At 43.6% G+C, this 21950-nt stretch overlaps 1 protein-coding gene and 1 non-coding gene across 2 annotated transcripts in view; one reads left to right on the top strand and one right to left on the bottom strand.

Annotated features, from left to right (window-relative positions):
- Positions 1-21950, bottom strand: part of LOC126154274 (uncharacterized) — a 108207-nt gene that overhangs the window by 16966 nt on the left and 69291 nt on the right. The gene's annotated exons all lie outside the window — the stretch shown is intronic.
- Trnas-cga (transfer RNA serine (anticodon CGA)) lies at positions 19662-19736 on the top strand. Its single transcript has one exon. It is a non-coding gene; the product is annotated as a tRNA-Ser (tRNA).

The following is a 21950-nucleotide window of genomic DNA, read 5'->3' as shown; positions in this document are numbered from 1 at the left end:
GCCGCAAACGTCATTGTGGAAATTACAAATCCTTCAAAATTCAAATGGCTCTGAGCACTATGGGACTTAACTACTGAGGTCATCAGTCCCCTAGAACTTAGAACTACTTAAACCTAACTAACCTAAGGACATCACACACATCCATGCCCAAGGCAGGATTCGAACCTGCGACCGTAGCGGTCACGCGGTTCCAAACTGACGCGCTTAGAACCGCACGGCCACCCGGCCGGCTACAAATCCTTCAAAGGGGCTCTGGCAAGACGTGTAATTACCTGCTTTACACAATATTCTTACTGCTTTGTGATGCTGAATCAATACTTCATTCATTTAAGTTTTATTAATACGTAAAGTAATGCCACTGGATGCTTATTAGCGAAACTAAGCAAATTTCGCAGATGCCTCGTCTTGCGCAATTCTCCTAAGTCCAAAACTAGCGTGAGTAATTTATGTGCGAATTGATTAAACTCTTTTACCTGTTCTACTGAACACCAACGACTCTTGAGCACAGGTTTTCCACTAGCGTTTTCACCACTGAAGTCTATTTGCAACACCTATAGGTCTCTTTTTTTGTTATTGTTTCAAACTACGCAATGGGAAATTCCGCGAGATTTATACTAAAACTGTTTGCTGTGAATGACTTACAGGCTGGTTCAGTTATCATGGTTCTCTTAAGGGTGGTTGAGTTTGCGTTCTTTATTGGCATGCTTATGTTATCACAAAACATCACAATTCGCGAACGGTCCCTTCAAGTTAGTGCATGTTGATTTATATGGGTGATATAGATAAAGAACGGCATTGAACCTTGTGGGGTTTAATACTTTATGTTCCTCCTGTCGAGATTTGGTTTCGGTCTTGTGGAACGGTTTGTCAATGTAGTCCTCCGCTTCCTGCAATGAAGTTAAAACTCCACCCATAGAAAAGGGATACTATTTGCACCTAAAATCCTAGTTACATAAATAGAATCTTACAATCGATATAATCAATAAAATTTTTTCAATGTAAAGAGTGTTGTGTAGATGAACCATGCCTTCATTCATGTGGTGATACACTGATATTGCCTGTAGAAATTTCTTTACACCGAAAAAAACAATAGTTAACAAGTTCTGTTCGCAAGAATGTATCGGTATACAATTGGAGGTTAGTTTCTCAATTTTCCTGTTTAATTGGAAGCAATGAATTGTTCTGCAACTGGATGTGAAGTTCTTATCTGCATTTTTACACATAGGTGTTACTACTGAAGAGCTAAGCATGTAAGGACATATATCATGTTATTTTCTAATTGCAAAAATATTTCAGGGTTATTACCAAGAAGAGGACCGACACTGTTGTAGAGGGGCACTGCGTTGGTAGATGGATGGCCCTGGAAACGGCCCACCATGAGCTATATTAATAAATACAAAAGCTTGCAGCGCCTTTTTTTCCGCTATTAATTTCAGATTCTTGGGAAATCATAATCTACCCTATTTTCTTGGTAACAATGGACAGAAATTTGGACGATTGTTATTTTAAAGGAGGTAAAGTAGGATATCTAATGGTTCAGTGGTAATTTGGTAGAGGAGGTAATCTTGTCGAAGCAGCGAAATTCAGGAAGCCATGGCAAGAGCACCGACGAAGGAAAACTTCGCGCCAACTCGATAGAAAGTGTTCTGCAGCCAGATAATTCAGCATTTTTCGTCGAAAAGTTAGAAAGCAATAATCAACTTTAATTAAAAGAAATATAAAGCGGATCTGGATTTTTTATTCTACTACTGTCCTATATGAGTGATCACTCGCTGAGATCTGCTTTACTTTTGCTGACTTGTCGAAGTGAGGGCACGAGAATACTTCACGCACTGTGACCGAATGCTTTTTTAAATCATCGTGCACTTATTTTTCAACATAGTTCTTCTACAGTCCAGTGTAATTTACCTAACGTTTGTCCAGTGAGTAGATTCGATCCGTGACGGGCCATTCTGGAAGGTCTATTTACACCCATCTACAGTCTCATAACCTTTTCATTTGATACAAAACATTTACCACTATGCACTGCCTTTTCATGTTGAAATAAATGGCAGCTACAGTATGCCAAGTATGTTGGATGTTTAAACGATTTGTGATACAAAGCTTTCGCTTTTCCTATTTTCTAGCCGCCTTGACGAGCAGGTGAATTGTCTTATTTAGAAAGATAGTTTTTGCTTTTGTGATCGAAATTTCTTGCTCCGCATTTTTGTATCCACTGGTCTGGAGGATTTGAGAAATATTCGTCAGTTATTATTTTCAAATATACGAGGTAGACATAATTCCAGAAAACATTTACCAAAATCACACTGGCAAATTAAATCTGATTTACCATGTTCTTCCTCATGACTACTGGCTTCGAGCGACTGTTTGCTGTTTCAAAATAAAATATCGAAACATCGATCGCAGGCATCGCTGTGTTACGAAGAAATCTACGGATCACTGTATGCTGGCCCTTATTTTGAGTGGATCAGAGGTAGGATTCTTCCTACACGTCGATCAGGGGGCCTGAAGATGGCGTAATGTAGCGCTGAGACTCGTTGCTCAAAGAAAATAACTGGAAATTAGACGAGTGGAGGTGTTTTGATTCGACATTTTATACTGAACAGCCGAAATCCCGCAACGATCTGTATAACGATGGACTTACAGAGATTTACTGTTTAGTTTCTGGCGTGGGGTGATGCACTCACGACTCCCCCGCAGTAGCAAATTACTGCACAGAATCAGTTGAATTCTTTTTGAAACTGTCCAGACATTCTATCTTCCAATGTGCCTATGACACCTGGTATTTCAATCACATTTATTTACTGATTGTCCAATACCATAGACCGATTTAGGTTTCTCTCAGACTGACGACTTCGTCGCGGCGATTCAGCCAAAGGTTCAACCGCGGCTACCGCGCTGTTGAATTGCCAGGCACATGACTGAATCGCGCGGCTGAAGTACTGTGGCACGACATGTCTGTGCGCTTGTGGGAGCCAATTACGAAATGGATTCTGACGAGGAAGTGTTGGTTTTTCGCTTTGTTACTGAAAAGGAAACACAGATGCCACCGACAACTATAAACAGTTGAGAGAAAACTGCAAAATTTCTCAACTGCTTCAGAATGTCTGTGACTAATTTTAATGAATTCTGTGCTGTGCTGAGGGGTAATCTGACAAACAAAAGTACGTAAGTAATGAGTAGTAAGTAACCAGAGGACAGACTAAAATCATTTTAAAGTAAATAAAACGCTTATTTTAAATATATATTTGTTTTTAATGATGGTTTCTTAACAGTAATTTGTTCAGATGTACGACGGGGTACTCAAAACGAGACCAAACTAATTTTTTTTGGTGGGCAGAGCTTTCGTAGTAGCGTGTTTTGCCGCTGTGAGCACACACAGCGAACGTTCCAGAGTGAGTAAGCCGAGTGCCGTCGCTGCAGGAGGTCAGGGCTAGTCTCGGCAGCGTTTACAGTGACAACTATTTAGTGTGATCGTCGTTTTTGCAATGGCTGATTTTGGCGAACAGCGCACGCTAGTGAAATACTGCAACGGAAACTCTTAAGTGTAAAAACCGCGTAATACAAGGACGATACCATGAGGAAAAACTCACGTGCTTGAGTGATTTCCCCGTTTCAAAAATGGTACAATGTCAACTGATGACAAACCTCGTCATGGTCTTTCTTCCGCAGCCCTGAAGAAATTGTGGAGCTGTCGAGGGTGACATGTGGAGTTCAATGCAGCGAACTGTGACAGAAGACTTGGGAATAACAGGGGCGGCTGCCAAATTCGTGCCATGATTGTTGACTGCTGAACAGAAGTAAGGTGGCTTACAAGCATGCTTTACTTTGAAAGAAAAGTCCCTAAATGATCCAAAATGTTTTCCAAAAATTATCACAGATGACGAAACTTGCAGCTCTGCTTACGACCTTGAACTAAAGCAACAACGCAGACATTGCAAGAGCTCAGGTTCGCCACGCCCATAGAAAGCTAGTCAGATGAAATAAAACAATACTCATTTGTTTTTTCGATGTGGGAGGAGTTGTCCATTTAGAGTCTGTTCCGAAGGGTCAGGCAGTTTTGAAAGGACTGCGCAACAATGTGCGGCGGAAGCGGCCGGATTTGTGGCAGCAGGGTGATTGGTTTTTCCTTCATGAAAATGCCGCTGCAAACGCAGCGCTGTGTGTATGGCAATCCTTGACCAAAATTGGTGTGACCCCTGTTCCTCATCTTTCATACTCACCCGACCTTGCCCCCTGCGACATTTTTTGTTTCGTAGCCTGAAAAGAGACATGAATGAAAAGCATTTGCTGAAGAAAAAAAAAAGAACGACGACGCCGGCGCTACCACGTATCACAAAAGTTGATTAAACAATGTCCTGAAAAATGGAATAAAAGATTAGAGAAGTGTATTAGTGCAAGTGGAGACTACTTTGAAGGGGATTGAAGGTTTATGCTTAAAATGTGAATGAACAGGTGAAACAAAAGCTCAGTTTCTTTTGGGTACCCCCTTGTAGAATATTAAAATACGATGAACCAAGTCTTTAACATTTAATCTATACAGAAAATAAATCAGTACACACTGACGAACCAGATGTTACAGGTGAAAACATAGCGTCGCAGTTTGATGTACAGTTTGGATTGGGTTGGATGCAAGAATAGGTTGATATCGATATACGGGTCGACCACAATATTACTACAGCTGGCAACGAGGCCGTTTTGGTAGGTTTATCGTGAGGCAACGTGTAATCGCGCTGGCAGTACATGCACAGCTGACCTGAAAGCATTGGCAGTGCGATGCGTTTCCCTTAGTCACCATTGTACTTGTTCACTGAAACGTCACCTTGTGTTTCTGATGATGGCCAAGTGCAATAATATCGTGGTTGAATATTACAGGTGTGTGTTAATTGAACTGAAAATTACAGTCTTCTAGTGAAATGTAAGACCTGCTTTACTTCCTCAAAACTGACGTTATTTCAAATTTTGCGTCTATCTTCAAATGTGGCACAGTTTTCAAATTGTCTAATAATGACAGTAGTAAATGCCTGTCAGGGTTATCTACTTCAGGCTTTGATGAATTTTGTCTCTTGATGTTTGCTGCAAGTACTTGAAAAAATAAAAAAGTCTTCTCCTCTGTCATCCTCTCTCTCTTACGAGAACTGGAGACAACTCCACCCTGAAGGTAAGGATCATCTGTCTCATTCGTATGAGCTGCTTCCAACTCTGCTGGTTTAGCGGCCATTACAAGAGACGGGAAATTTCGCATACGAAAATATACGTATTTTTTTGCGATGTTACACCTAGCGGGCTGGACTGTCCTCGCCAACAAAACACCAACGTGTGACTGGCTTTGTAGGCTTCCAACTGTGTTGCCACCCAAGCTGCACAAAGCATTGTGCCTGCCATTTCTCAAGTAGGAATCTTTTACTAACTCCAGCCCTATACAAAATTAAGAACAGATTTTTAAGTGCTGACACATCAAGAGGCATCTATACCGTAAGTGGTGGTGGTGATTAGTGTTTAACGTCCCGTCGACAACGAGGTCATTAGAGACGGAGCGCAAGCTCGGGTTAGGGAAGGATTGGGAAGGAAATCGGCCGTGCCCTTTCAAAGGAACCATCCCGGCATTTGCCTGAAACGATTTAGGGAAATCACGGAAAACCTAAATCAGGATGGCTGGAGACGGGATTGAACCGTCGTCCTCCCGAATGCGAGTCCAGTGTGCTAACCGCTGCGCCACCTCGCTCGGTATATACCGTAAGTGAATTTGAAAATATTGACGAGCTTTTTGTAGGGGACCGAGACTTTAAACTTCTTACTGATTACAAATTAAATATTGACAAATTTGTAACAAAGTTAAAAAATAAACTGCCGCTTTCCGAAGCCTATACATAACAAACGGAATGCGAAAGCGATTTCCAAAATACCCAATGGCGAGCGACGTATTTTGGTAAACAACACACAAAAGTATTTCAATGAGTTCAATAATTTTGAAATACGAAGTGATACGTTTGATGCAGCTCCTCATGCTACTCTATCCTGAGCACGCCTCTTCATCTCCGAATAACTACTGCAACATACATCCTTCTAAATCTGCTTACTGTATTCATCTCTTGGCCTCCCTCTACGATTTCTACCCTCCACGCTCCCCTCCAGTACTAAATTGGTGATTCCCTTGATGCCTCAGAATGTGTCCTACCAACCGATCCCTTCATTTAGTCAGGTTGTGCCACAAATTTCTCTTCTTTCCAATTATATTCATTAACTCCTCATTAGTTACGTGATCTACCCATCTAATCTTCAGTATTTTTCTGTACACCACATTTCGAAGGCTTCTATTCTCTTCTTGTCTAAACTGTTTCTCGTCCATGCTTCACTTCCATACATGGCGACACTCCATACATTTACTTTCAGGAAGGAGATCGTGACACTTAAACCTATATTCGATCTTGATAAATTTCTTTTCTTCAGAAACGCTTTTTTTTGCCATTGCCAGTCTACATTTTATGTCCCCTCTACATGTTATTTTGTTGTTCAGATAGTAAAACTCATCTACAACTTTAAGTGTCTTGTTTCCTGATCAGCATCACCTGATTTAATTCGACGCCATTCCATTATCCTTGTTTTGCTTTTGTTGATGTTCATCTTATACACACTTTTCAACACTCTGACTATTTTTTAGCTGGTTTTTCTAGTCCAAGACTGTCTCTGACAGAATTACAATGTCATCGGCAAACCTCAAAGTCTTTATTTCTTCTCCCTGAACTTTAATTACTTCTCCAAAATTTTATTTGGTTTCCTTTACTGCTTACTCGATGTATAGTTTGAATAACATTCGCGATAGGCTACAACCCTGTTCACTTCCTTCTTAATCACGGCTTCCCTTGCACGCCCCTCAACGCTTGTAACTGCCATATGGTTTCTGTACAAGTTGTAAATAGCCTTTCCCTCCCTTTTAGAAATTTCAAAGACAGTATTTCAGTCAACACTGCAAAAAGCTTTCTCTAAGTCTACAAATGCTATAAACGTAGATTCGCCTTTCCTTAATCTATCTTCTCAGAGAAGTCGTAAGGGTCAGCGTTGACTGGCGTGTGCTCAAATTTCTCGGAATATTCCCCGAGGTCGGCTTCTACCAGTTTTTCCATTCCTCTGTAAAGAATTCGAGTTAGTATTTTGCAATCATGACTTAATAAACTGATAGTTCGGTAATATTCCCACCTGTCAGCCCCTGCTTTCTCAATATCTGAAAATGAAAGAGGCGGCTTCTTATACATATTCGTGAAATTTGGATGAGTTTCTGCTGTCGAGACAACGGCTAAAACAAAGATTTGTAGAACGACTCGGTATTCCAGACTACACTACTGGCCATTAAAAATGCTACACCAAGAAGAAATGAAGATGATAAACGGGTATTCATTGGACAAATATATTACACTAGAACTGACATGTGATTACATTTTCATGCAATTTGGGTGCATAGATCCTGAGAAATCTGTACCCAGAACAACCACCCCTGCCCGTAATAACGGCCTTGATACGCCTGGGTATTGAGCTTGGATGGCGTGTGCAGGTACAGCTGCCCATGCAGCTTCAACACGATACCACAGTTCATCAAGAGTAGCGACTGGCGAATTGTGACGAGCCAGTTGCTCGGCCAACATTGACCACACGTTTCATTTGGTGAGAGATCTGGAGAATGTGCTGGGCAGGGCAGCAGTCGAACATTTTCTGTATCCAGAAAGGCCTATACAGGACCTGCAACATGCGGTCGTGCATTATCCAGCTGAAATGTAGGGTTTCGCAGGGATCGAATGGAGGGTACAGCGACGGGTCGTAACACATCTGAAATGTAACGTCCACTGTTCAAAGTGCCGTCAATGCGAACAAGAGGTGACCGAGACGTGTAAACAATGGCACCCCATACCATCACGCCGGGCGATACGCCAGTATGGCGATGAATACACGCTTCCAGTGTGCGTTCACCGCAATGTCGCCAAACACGGATGCGACCATCATGATGCTGTAAACAGAACCTGGATTCATCCGAAAAAATGACGTTTTACCATTCGTGCACCCAGGTTCGTCGTTGAGTACACCATCGCAGGCACTCCTGTCTGTGATGCAGCTTCAAGGGTAACCGCAGACATGGTCTCCGAGCTGATAGTCCATGCTGCTGCAAACGTCGTCGAACTGTTCGTGCAGATGGTTGTTGTCTTGCAAACGTCCCCATCTGTTGACTCAGGGATCGAGACGTGGCTGCACGATCCGTTACAGCCATGCGGATAAGATGCCTGTCATCTCGACTGCTAGTGATACGACGCCGTTGGAATCCAGCAAGGCCTTCCGTATTACCCTCCTGAACCCACCGATTCCATATTCTGCTAACAGTCATTGGATCTCGATCAATGCGAGCAGCAATGTCGCGATACGATTACCCGCTATCGTGATAGGCTAGAATCCAACCTTTATCAAAGTCGGAAACGTGATGGTACGCATTTCTCCTCCTTACACGAGGCATCAGAACAACGTTTCACCAGGTAACGCCGGTCAGCTGCTGTTTGTGTATGAGAAATCGGTTGGAAACTTTCCTCATGTCAGCACGTTGTAGGTGTCGCCACCGGCGCCAACCTTGTGTGAATGCACTGAAAAGCCTATGATTTGCATATCACAGCATCTGTTTCCTGTCAGTTAAATTTCGCGTCTGTAGCACGTCATCTTCGTGGTGTAGCAATTTTAATGGCCAGTAGTGTATTAAAAAAAGCGGTTTGAAGAGAATTACTCCGCAGGTCAAGCATAGAGTTGACTTACGTAACTGCGCAATACGCACTAACACAACAAACCTGAGACTTCTCTGATACGAATGTCACCTCTGCGCCGCGCCGAGAAATTTCAGCCTGGCCGCTACAGACGCTGGAATCGCGGGCCGGAATGTTTTTTAATTATTCGCGTGCCTGTGGGAGCGCTCGGCCAGCCCGGGAAACAGCGCAGGCCGCGACAATTACCGGCCTCCGAATAGTCCGCAGTGCGCAGCGCCGGCCGCCCAGGTGCCGGCGTCGTTAATCACTCCGTGTGCTGCGAACATCTGGCCTACTGAAAAGCCGCCCCACTCTGTATTTTACCATAGAGATATATGACGTCCTTTTCGCCGTGCGTACAATGTAAGTGGCAGGATTAACTGCACCACCGGAGTATTACTGCTAGCCGTAGAAACAGTTCCCTAAATGTGCTGTACGAAGAATCACCATTTCCCTTTCTGTCCCTACTCCTATTATCGTGACCTTGTGCAGCATTCTATATAATTATTTCTCTTTCTCGCGTCTTTCCGTCCCGCAATCGCTTATATTAGGATAATATTTTTCGCAGTTCTTACATGCTCAGTTTTTTGGTACTGTACGAAATAATTGACCATCCTAATACTTCTAATAAAAAAAAAGAAAAAAAGCACGACGTACCATGGAGAAATTATCCGAATGGGACGGAAATCGGCAGATGTTATGTACATGTCCTGACAAACAATTCACTACAATTTCAGAAAAAAAACTGGACGATTTATTCAAGAGAAAGAACTTCACAAATTCAGCAATTTGGTCCACTTCGGCACTTATGAATGCAGTTATTCAGCTTAGATGTTGCATGATGTCATCTTGAGGGGTATCATGCCACATTCTGTCCAATTGGTGCGTTAGATCGCCAGAATTCCGAGCTGGTTGGAGGGTGGTGCCCGTAATGCTCCAAAAGTTCTGAATTGGGAGGAGATCCGGCGACTTTCCTGGCCAAGGAAGTGTTTGACAAGCAGGAAGACAAGCAGCAGAAACTCCCGTCGTACGCGGGCGGAGATTATCTTGTTGAAATGTAAGCCCTGGATGACTTGCCATAAAGGAAAACGATATGGAGCGTAGAATATCGTCGACGTACCGCTGTGTTGTAAAGTTGCCGCAGATGACAACCAAAGCGGTCCTGCTATGAAAAGAAATGGCATCCCAGACCATAACTCCTCGTTGTCGGGCCGTATGGCGAGCGACAATTAGGTTGGTATCCAACTGCTATCCGCAGCGTCTCCAGACACGTCTTCGCTGTTCATCGGAGCTCATTTCGAAGCAGGACTCATCACTGACGGCAATTCTACTTCAGTCAATCAGATTCCAGGCCGAAGACGTTTCTGGAGCCGTCCCGGACAGTGGTGTGATACCGACCCTAACTGTCGCCCGCCAAGCGGTCCGACAATCTGAAATGATGGTCTGGGGAGCCATTTCTTTTCATAGCAGGATTCCTTTGGTTCTCGTCCACGGCACCCTTACAGCACAGCTGTGCGTCGACAATATTCTACGGCCTGTTTTGTTGTCATCCATGGAAAGCCATCCTGGGCTCACATTTCAGCAAGATAATGCCCGGCAGCGCACAGTGATAGTTTCTACTGCTTGTCTTCACTCTTGCCAGACCATATCTTGGCCAGTATGGTCGCCGGGTCCCAGCCCAGTTAAGAACGTTGGGAGCACAGGGGCAGGGCCTTCCAACCATCTTGGCATTTCGACTATCCAACGCGCCAATTGCACACAATTTGGCACGATATCCGTCAGGAGGCCTTCCAACAACTCTGTTAATCAATGCCAAGCCGAATAACTGCTTGCGTAAGACCCAGAGATGGACCAACGTGTTACTGAATTGCTCAATTTGTGAACCTCTTTCTCTTGAATACATCATCGGATTTTTGTGAGACTCATCATTGGCTTCTCTGTACATGTACATCACATCTATCGCTCTCCGTCCTATTCGGATAATTCCTTCATGGTGCGCCGTTTTTTTTTTTTTCTAAGTGTATAAAAACCTTGTCTCTAATGTTTGCTTTCCGACTTACCTGTAACTCACTGACATTGTGTTTATTTTTCCTCTTGTACTACTACACTTCGGTCATGGTTTAAGGTTGGCGACAGATTAAAACTGTGTGCCGGACTTAAATCCGGGTCCTCGTTTTTCGTGGACAATTTTTACTTTATCTATTGATCTATCCATTATGTCTGGATAGGCCGACCGCGGTGGCCACGCGGTTCTAGGCGCTGTAGTCCGGAACCGCGCGACCGCTACGATCGCAGGTTCGAATCCTGCCTCGGGCATGGATGTGTGTGATGTCCTTAGGTTAGTTAGGTTTAAGTAGTTCTAAGTTATAGGGGACTGATGACCTCAGATGTTAAGTCCCATAGTGCTCAGAGCCATTTGAACCATTTTGTCTGGATAGACCAATGGGTAAAGTAGAAATTACCCACGAAAGGTAAGGCTCTGGGTCGAGTCTTGGTCCGTCACACAGTTCTAATTGGTCAGGAAGTTCCAAAACAGCGTCTGTTCGACTGCAGTGACGGTTAGCACTTCAGTGAGAGAGCACTGCGAGTTCCTGCTGCTAATAAGGCGAGTGCAAATAGTTCAAATGGCTCTGAGCACTATGCGACTTAACTTCTGAGGTCATCAGTCCCCTAGAACTTAGGACTACTTAAACCTAACTAACCTAAGGACATCACACACATCCATGCCAGGGGCAGGATTCGAACCTGCGACCGCAGCGGTCGCAAGGTTCCAGACTGAAGCGCCTAGAACTGCTCGGCCACACCGGCCGGCAGGGCGAGTACACTGTTTGTTTATTACATATTTTTACGAGTTTCCAACTGGAGCGAGTTCAGAAATGGATAGGCACTGTGTACCGATGCGAGCTGAGTTGGTGACCCTTCGCTCACTGCTGCACGCACTGTTGGCTTCAGCCACACAGCTTGAGGCTGCTGCCAAAGGGTATCACTATGGGGGGTCGGACGCAGGGATGCGGGGGACATCGATCACAACCCACGTGTCCCCCCGATCGATCCACTGCTGCGGCCGCCCTGGGTACTGCCTGCACTGAGGTTGACCCCTCGCCCGTGGTCGAGTGGGAGATCACTTCGTTTGACGAACAGGTTTCGGGCGTTATCTGTGGCTGGCGAAGTCTATGAGCCGGATGCAGTCGTCCACCCTGTTCCAGAGGAAGCTCCTCGGCCCGAAAGGCCTGGGCATTCACAGACGGTGAGTTTGCTGGTAGTTGGGAGCTCCAACGTTAGGCGCGTAATGGGGCCCCTTAGGAACATGGCTGCCAAAGAGGGGAAGGAAGTCAATGGGCCCTCCGTGTGCATACCGGGGCGCAGTCATTCCGGATGTGGAAAGGGTGTTTCCAGATGCCATGAAGAGTACAGCCAACTGCAGGTGGTGGCCCATGTCGGAACTAATGACGTGTGTCGCTTTGGATCGGAGGAGATTCTCGCTGGTTTCTGAAGGATAGCGGAAGTGGTAAAGATTGCCAGTCTTGCTTCCGAGATTAAGGCGGGGCTCATCATCTGCAGCATCGTCGACAGAACCGACTGTGGTCCTTTGGTGCAGAGCCGAGTGGAGGGTCTGAATCAGGGGCTCAGGCGGTTCTGTGAGCGTGTACGCTGCAGATTCCTTGACTTGTGCCATCGGATGGTCGGTTTCCGGGTTCCACTTAACACGGAAGTTAAGCCATTCTTTGCTTACCCTCGATGTCTCCTGGTAACGCGGCAGTCTTTTTTCAATATTCCTGTTCCATTTTCACGGAAGTTAAGCCATTCTTTGCTTACCCTCGATGTCTCCTGGTAACGCGGCCTGATTTGAAGACCGTGCAGTATGAGGACAGGATCTTCCAACCCACTGTCCCAGCCCTAGAGTCAGCATTTTGGCGAAGGGCTAGTGCGTAAGTAGTGTTCGAGTATGGGCCATACAAATGTTTTGTAGTCACTCTCTTTTGTGGGCAAACTGTAATTCCTCAATTAATGAATCGAAGCTTGACATGTTCTCAAGTGAGCGAAAGAGTCGTTTCACTTATTTCAGACATTGTTGTTCTCGAATAAACTTCTCGAAACGAGATTTTCACAGCATCTATATCAGTAAACGTGTACAGGCTTATTTTGAAGGGGAGCATGAAATGACAGAAAACGCCTTAAGGGGAAAAAATAAAGAAAAATTTAAAAACCACACAACAACGTAGCCGTCAAGATTATATAAAAAAAGAAAACCACCAAAATAAAAGCGTTCGAAAGTGCGCGTTTTTGCAAATCTGCTGCTTTGAGTATCGTATTGCCCCATCCCGTGTATTGTGACATGCATGAATCCTCGTTAAGAGTGCTGTCCAGACTGTGGACGAGACTATTCCACTCTCGAAGACGTCCCACCCAAGTGTCCTGGACAAGGGCGACGACAGCGGCGGGGTGGAGGGGGACTGGCGCTGCTGCAACGACGCACCTGAAGTTTCGACTGGTACATGCTCAGTCGTATTCGTGTCAGCAAATACTACTGGCCATTCCAATACGTCGATTCCTGCTAACTAAAGGTGAGCTCGTGAATTATCGTCTTGAAAGACGAAACTTTCGCCAAAATATTGGCTGCTGGGCTGGAACAATGAGCGTGGTACCGCCATAACAAAGCCGGCATCTCGCATCGATACCACAGCTCACGATCTCTCGCTGCCTTCCGCAACGACGAATGGTGACGCCGCACCCTCTCTCCCAGCGCCGTGGCACCACCACTCGGAGGTCGAAATATAACAGAAAGAGGAAGGCTCGGCCACAGTTCGTTGTTTCCGATCAAAAAGACGAATCGACTAGCTAGAGTCCATGTGTTACTCACGTCTTACATAGAACTGTACTTTTGAACATTGAGAACTTTGTACTTCGAGAGAAGAGTTTAGTAAATACGTGCATCAAGTGTTGCTTTAATATTCAAAGCCACTTGTAAAAATTCAGCACATTCAAGGGGTATGGACTGTATTAAGTATACCTTTTTATCATTCTTGTAATAAAGTGAACTAATATTTCACCTTTTGTAGTTCCGATCAACTATCTCCAAAAGCAATCAGAGAGCCCACGATTATGACCGGACGATTGTAGTTTTGTCAAGTCATAACAATGAGTTGGGAGAAATTACCGTCGACAGCTATGAAGTAATGAGATCAGCCATCATTCATACCTGATACAGGCCCAAAACAAACAAATCCACCTTCTTGCTGAACACATGGGACGATGTACCTGAGATGTGCAATGGTAACCAGGTGTCTTCATGCTATTCTTCAGTGATCATCAAACGTCAGTCGTTGAAAATAAGATTACATCAAGGATCCATACTCCAATCAAGGTATTCATTTGCTCACATTTTTCGCCCACCTTGGTGCTGGAGAGGGGGGAGGGGGTTGTACTGCTGTTAACAATGGAAACCTAGAGGTCAAACTGATCGTGTGGAGAGGTTGGGTACTGTCTGCGTAGACCTAGTACACCAACCTGACTCCAAAACGGCACCGCGCAGATGTGTTGCCCTGTCGTCGGTGCAGCAAAGAATCATAATTAGTAGGTTGCGGTTACTGACCGTGGGTGACCATCATGTGGCAGATCTTTAACATTTTGTCTCTCAAATACAAACTGCATCTTCGAATGTGTCGCTGCGGCGCACATAATTTGGTGGGCAACTTCCTGTGGTAAAAACCCTTACTACCATACAATGACAATGAAATGATTCTTCAAGTCATGTTAACACCCTGAAAACTGTACTCTACAAGCAATATCCCACTGCCGGTTAAAGAGACAACGCACTCTACGGAGCACTGAGAATGTAAATTTATTTTCGCCCTCACTATACGCATGGTAATCGCCAGTAACGATTACAGCGGCCAATACAAAGCAATGAGAAAGTGGTTGCCGATCAAAAATACAATAGCTATGGAAGTCATGACGCTGCCGTAAAACCTAGTTAGAGCAGTCTATCTGTTTGGTGCAACTGACTATATTTATGACCCATTAATCCTGCAGTCAAAGGCTACAACATTCGTGAAGTGGAAAACTTTATATTTCTCAAATCATAGGCTAATTGGCAAGTCTTTGCAAGAGACGAACATTTTTCGAGACTGAAGTGGGTATTACGACTATTTTTATCCTATACAATTTCATGACAAAAACTCCATCATTTGTGAAACGTTTAGGTTGCAACTAAGGGTATTATTCGCTAAGTAATTACTTTATAACAGAGACAGTAGTGGTACTTTTCCACTTCATTGGAGCGCACCAGATTTTACCTAAGCGGCTGTAGATTCAGGATAACCTGCTGCGTGCTACCTCACACGACTTATGCTATTTTCTCCGATAACTCTGAAAAATTGTCACAGGAAAAAGGAAACATATCAAAAGTCCCTTTTCTGATATGCTAGCGTATATGTCCTATAGGCGCAGCCTATGAGGAAAAATGTTTTATGAATTGAATTTGAAAGACAGAAAGCAAATACGTAGAAATTATAGTGAGAGGGCATTTTTCAGTCCTCTTCGCTGTCTATAAAAATTATAAACTGTTTTGTTCATAGTGTTAACATTTAATTGCCAATCTGTGACTGCATACTACTATTTGGTATATTTTAAATATGATTGTTTTACGTTATTTTCAATTCGGAACAATTCGTAATTGGATTATATCAGTAATCTGGTTGTCAGCTTGTTTATAATTTCTGTGCGTTGTTGCACAAGTACCCACTCTGAACTGTGGGGAATCTAACTTTTGACATGTATGGTATTTTAGATTTTCTAGAGCATTACCTCTGTATGTTTGAAATATCTGAAAATGTTAATCGCTGAAGGAAATTAATTACCTGGGGTTTGAAAATGCTATGTCAAAGACTACGAGTTAAATACTTTAAGCATTATCAGGATCACTGTCAGCTGTTGGCGACAATGTTCCAATTAAAGTATTAAAAAATTGAGCTTATACATAAACTTGAGCACGAACTCTGAACACAGGTAGGGGTTGTTACTTAATGTGCGATCACAGCAGATTTCGGACAGTTGTTGCCAACACTTCCCGCAAGTCTACCACTTCCTGTGAAATGAACTTGGTATGCACAATCTCATAAATATCAGCGGCAAATCAATGAGCAACGTAGAAGTGACTAAAGCCTTTTCCAAATCAAAACAATCATAACAAACTGGCGATAAATAGCGTCCTTAATATACTTTTCTGAAAAGTGGCACAAAGAGCAATTATTGTGGATAGTTTGGTGGCTGGTGAATATGACCAGAAATACCCGTGGATTCCGGCATGCCGCACACGTCTCTCAAGGCGACATCTACGCCAAGCAGCAGTGCCGGCGGCAAACCAACTCCGTTATTATATATTACATCGAGATCGATGTGTAGTATGACGAGATTTGCGGGCAAACTGCCTGTGGCAGTCTCCACAACATCCCCATGCAGTTTCATGTGCTGCACTTTGCGGCACATATGAAAAATACATTGTTGGATAGTAGCGAAAACCTTTCACAAGTTTTTCGGTTTCACTTGCCACTTAATACACAGTACTATATGGTCCGACGTAATAAAGCTCATAACTTGAAACTCCAGTCACATTGGAGACTGACGTCTCCCTGGCAAGGAATACGTGATGTTTACGCCACACTCGCGGAGTGAAGTGCAGCAAACTTGCTCGTTCAACAATTACCGACTAACAATAATTTAGCTGCTCTCCTATGAAAAATTAATACATTAATTTTAAGCTAATAATGAAATTCTTAAATAAATGTAGCTTCATCCACGAAACACCTGGAAAATTCCTAACACAAAGATACAGAGATGGCCACAGGGCCTTCAGGGCAAAACTAGATGAAAGAATATTCTTCGCAGCGCGCCTTGTAATTTTCCTTCGTAATTTCTTGTCAGACCAACAAAATAGTTATCTCTGTTATTCTTGTGGTCTTTGGTCAGCAGGGTACTGTGATGCAGCTCTCCATGCCAGCCCATCCTGTGAAGCCTCATCATCACTATATATACCGCAACCTACGTCCACTTCAACCTGATTGGTTTTCCTCTACAATTTTTAGCCCCCCCCCCCCCCCACCTCTCTCCATTACTAAATTGTCACTTCTCTTATGCCTCAGGGTATGTCCCATTACCTGATCCCTTCTTTTAGTAAAGTTGTGCCATAATTTTTTTTTTTCTCAATTCAATTCAGTAACTCTTCAAATGTAACTCGATCTACCCCTCCAAACTTCAGCATTATTCTATGCTATCACATTTCAAAACGTTCAATTGTTTTCTTGTTTGAACTGCTTATCGTCTATATTTCACTTCCATACAAGACTACAGCCAGACCAATAACTTCATAAAAGGCATATATTAGATGTTAATAAATTCCTCTGTTTCAGAAATGCTTTTCTTGCTGTTGCCAGTCTGCTTTTTATATGTTCGCCATTTTGGCCACCGTCAAAATTTTGCTGCTCAAATAACAAAGATTATTTACTAGATTGGTGTGAAAAATTTAAGGACGAAAGTAAACTTCGCGTGTTGTGTCACTGTCAAGTAACACAGTTCGACGGAACTTGGACCACGCATACAGTACAGTACAATACAGAAGTCAACTGAAAGAAGCACGCAATCAGACGAACAAAGCTACCACTTTTACTCAATAACATAATGACATGATGTCATCGCGATTCATGATGGTTCCCTGGACAATACAAAACGCTACACATGGTTGTGTGATGACTATGGACTGCAATGCATGCTCTGCAACGTTTTCCCTTGTTGGCCACAAGGCTGATGAGGAGGTCTCGGTAGGGCGTTCCACTCTTCCACCAGCGCGGTTCGCAACAGCTAGTTTTTCGTTGGTTCATGCGGACAGGCCGCAATACGTCTCCTCGACGCATCTCATGCGCTCGGTGGAATTAAAATAGGTGGAATGGTCAGGCCCATCCGTTAATCGCGAGGACTTCAGTGTAATAACTGTCTTTGAATAAAAGTGACATTTCTATTCGTGTCATAGTGTATTTCTATCACTTACCTTTTGTACTATACTGTAGCAATTCTTTCTATGTAAAGCCCAAATTTCATCGAGTTACGTTGCGTGGCAGTGACACATCATATGAATGTTACTTTTGCTCCAAGTTTTGCAGACCAGGGTAATTTTAATGTGTCATTTCCCATCTAATTCCTTCAGCATTGCCAGATTTACTTCAACTACATTCCATTGTCCTTCTACGACTTTTATTAGCTGGTGTTCATCTTATAATCTCTTTTCCAAGACGCTGTACATTTAGTTCACCTGCTCTTCAAAGTCTTTAAGCATCTCTAACAGAAAATGCCATCGGCAAACTGCAAAGTTTTTATTTCTTCTCTCTGAATTTTAATTCCCATTCTAATTTTCTCCTAGGTTTTCTTCGCAGCTTGCTAAAATTACAGACTGAATAACGTCGCGGATAGGTTACAACCCTGTCTCACTCCCTACTAAACTACGGCTTCCCTTTCATGTCCTTCGACTCTCATAACTGGAAGCTGGAATCTGTGTAATCACCTTTAGTTCCCTGCATTTTATCCGTCAAAGTTTCGTAGAGTGGAGTGTAGTCCACTCGACACCGTCAACGGCTTTCTCTAACTAATCAAATACTATAAATGTACTTTTGCCTTTCTTCAACTTATCTTCTATGATAAATCGAAGTAGTAGTATTGCTTCGTCTATTCCTACATTTCTCCGGAAGACGAACTGATCTTCCCTATGGTCGGGGTCTACGAGATTTTCCATTTTCCTGTAAACAATTCGTGTCAATATTTTGCAACCATAAACTGATGGTTCGGTTGTAATCACTCCTGTCAGCTTGACGCGCAAGTCGTCGAAGTGTCATCAAATACAGAAGAAAGCGTTGCACCATGCAGACCAAGAACCCCAGACGGCTTCAGTGCACTGTGAAACACTGCACTGACGACCAACAGCCGTATTCAATTAAGAATGAACTAGCAAACTGCGATTATGGTTCCACATCACCTGTAGAATATATCAGAATAAATGTAAATTTGTGCCAGAACGGTACACAGCAAGTCAATGATGAGAGAAAACAGTGTGTCACCCTGCACGGGAATCACGGTAATACAGTGAGAGAATGAGAAATTTGGGCGGCTCCTGGAGGCATGCTACGATAGCGGAAGTGGTTAAGGCGACCGCTCAGGAAGGGGGAAAACGGGGTTTGAGTCCAGGTCCGGCACAAATTTTCATTTGTTCTGAAATACTCTAAGCTGGTGAGGAGCCATAATAGCAGTCTGTGAGTTCGTTCTAAACCCCAGGCCAAGATATCCCGGCCAATAATGCCACATGATCATTTCATTCTTTTTACATGTGGTAGCACCTGCCTTCTACAGAGTTACCTAACTGAATTTATGGTATAAGGCATCTGTGGTCTCCAGTGGATCGTTGAGAGTAATTCCATTTCGTTTGATTTCTTAGCCCCATGTATTTTCATATCTGAACGGCAATGGAAAAAAATATATTTTCAGACAGTGCAAATTTCGACAGTGTATAATTCGTCTTTCTTGCAAATAAACTTGCTCCAGAATGAGATTTTCACTCTGCAGCGGAGTGTGCGCTGATATGAAACTTCCTGGCAGATTAAAACTGTGTGCCCGACCGAGACTCGAACTCGGGACCTTTGCCTTTCGCGGGCAAGTGCTCTACCATCTGAGCTACCGAAGCACGACTCACGCCCGGTACTCACAGCTTTACTTCTGCCAGTATCTCGTCTCCCACCTTTCAGGAGTGCTAGTTCTGCAAGGTTCGCAGGAGAGCTTCTGTAAAGTTTGGAAGGTAGGAGACGAGGTACCGGCAGAAGTAAAGCTGTGAGTACCGGGCGTGAGTCGTGCTTCGGTAGCTCAGTTGGTAGAGCACTTGCCCGCGAAAGGCAAAGGTCCCGAGTTCGAATCTCGGTCGGGCACACAGTTTTAATCTGCCAGGAAGTTTCAAACTTGCTCCATTCGCCCACGGCACTTGCTGTTGGCAACTTTACTCTTAGCCCTGAAGCACTTCGTATGGCAACGAAAGAGCGACGACAACCAGATCAGAGTACTTTTGCACCTGTGTTTGGTTCAAATGGCTCTGAGCACTATGGGACTTAACTTCTAAGGTCATCAGTCCCCTAGAACTTAGAACTACTTAAGCCTAACTAACCTAAGGACATCACACACATCCATGCCCGAGGCAGGATTCGAACCTGCGACCATAGCGGTTGAGCGGTTTCGGACTGGAGCGCCTAGAACCGCCCGGCCACCGGGCCGGCACCTGTGTTTTGTGACGTCCGTTTTGGTGATTGTATTATTACAGGATTTTTCACAATCGCCAAGGTATTTTCGCAGACTAAAAGATATCTGGTGCAAGAATCCGAATAAAATATAATTAGATCATTACTCTGCAATAAGCCACCGGAGACCATTGGTCCCTTATATCAAAATACTCGGAAAATATCTCTGAATAGCCTCTGAAATTTTCTCGGTGTAATTCACGTTCATCCTGTATAAATGGAGCTGCACTGCAACGGTGTTACTTGAGAAAGCCGTCGCAAATTTTGAAACGGATGCAAACTTGCGCGAGCAAAACGTCCTGTATAGCATTTTTCTTAAAACAGCACAGCAATGGGTAAATAAAATTAAAAAAAAACACACTACATACAATGTTTAATGTTCACCCAAGAAAGTCCAAAGTGAACGAGCTCTGTATTCAAATCACAAGCAGAAATGTGAACGTGTTTGGGTGTCTGTGAAGGTCGGGGTAGGAATGTGCCAGCCATAGTGCTACTACAAGTAAAGGAGTTTCAGTGGTTCTTGCCGACACTTCCACGGTTCACATGTCGTCGTTCCAGCACTTCTACAGTTGTCATTCGCTCAACAGCAGGCGTATGACTGTTCATCTGCTCAACTCTCTTGCAGCGCGCAAGACAATCTCTAAGTCATCATACTTGTGCAGAAATGTTTAGCAACGATCATACGAGGAGCGAACATGAATTTGCATTATTAAGGGCAACAATCAAATATAAATTCAAGCTTTGCACGGCTGGCCAATCACTTGTCCCTAACTAGCCCGCTGCTTACGGTTTATGCTGTTACTCATTTGTAGAGCATCGCCAGAGTACAAAAAACTCTGCGCACAGTCTTGAGAATATAGAAGCTCGATCAGTGACTCGTTTTCCATTTTTGAAAGAGAAAAACGCTTAAACTTTACGTGGGATTGTCGCCGTATTTACAGACGATACCACTAAGTACGACACTGCGGTTAAGTGATAATGTACAAACGAGTCTGTGTGAGACTTGCGTTTAAGTGTAAGAGTCTGTAAGTAGTGTTTGTTGAACTTGCGCTGTGTGTGTGTGTGTGTGTGTGTGTGTGTGTGTGTGTGTGTGTCGTTGGTTTGGTAACACTGTGCACTCACGTTCCTTCAACAAAATTTGAACCGGCTACCTCCGGATATGACAACACCCCAAAAGCGTGCGTTATCGACCTCGCCTCCCCCCCCCCCCCCCAACCCCCATCCCTCCTCTTCCTGTACAGCAGTTATTCTCTTTAACAACTTAAGAGAGACAATTTCATACTGTTTCGGTCACACAGGAAGTCACATACTTCCTCTACTGAAAAGTAAAAGAAATGAGACTGCTTCCTTTATAATGAAACTTATGACGTGGTGTGCTAGTGCTGTTGGTTTGAACACCACACTGCTTTACAAAGTATTCTTCTTTTGATGGTGGTTGTGTCCTTGCCTTCCCACAACCTTTGAACTGACGTACCCAACCACTTCCAGGGGAACCTACAGTTTAACATGGACTTCGAATCATGGCGCAGTCCGGCACATTCCACATTAATAAACAATTCCAGGCGTGAAAGAAATGATAAGTGACAGTTAAAAATCGTAGATCTGACGAGGATCGAATCCCTCGTAACCTGGCACTTAATCAGTCTTTTTTCCAACTTAATTTTACTTTACAAAATTATCTCACTTTTCATACAATTGCGTTTTATGAGCAACTTTACACAATATCAAAATTACGATTTATAAATAAACTTCTTACACGATGAAAAAACAAAAATAGTGTTGCTTTCAACGAGTAGCCATAAGTAACTTGATCGCTAATTACATCTGGCAATTGCAGCTTTCGTACAGTAAG

The sequence above is a fragment of the Schistocerca cancellata genome, chromosome 2, assembly GCF_023864275.1.
Source record: "Schistocerca cancellata isolate TAMUIC-IGC-003103 chromosome 2, iqSchCanc2.1, whole genome shotgun sequence".
Taxonomy (NCBI): Eukaryota; Metazoa; Arthropoda; class Insecta; order Orthoptera; family Acrididae; genus Schistocerca; species Schistocerca cancellata.
This window is presented reverse-complemented; position numbering and strand designations above follow the sequence as displayed.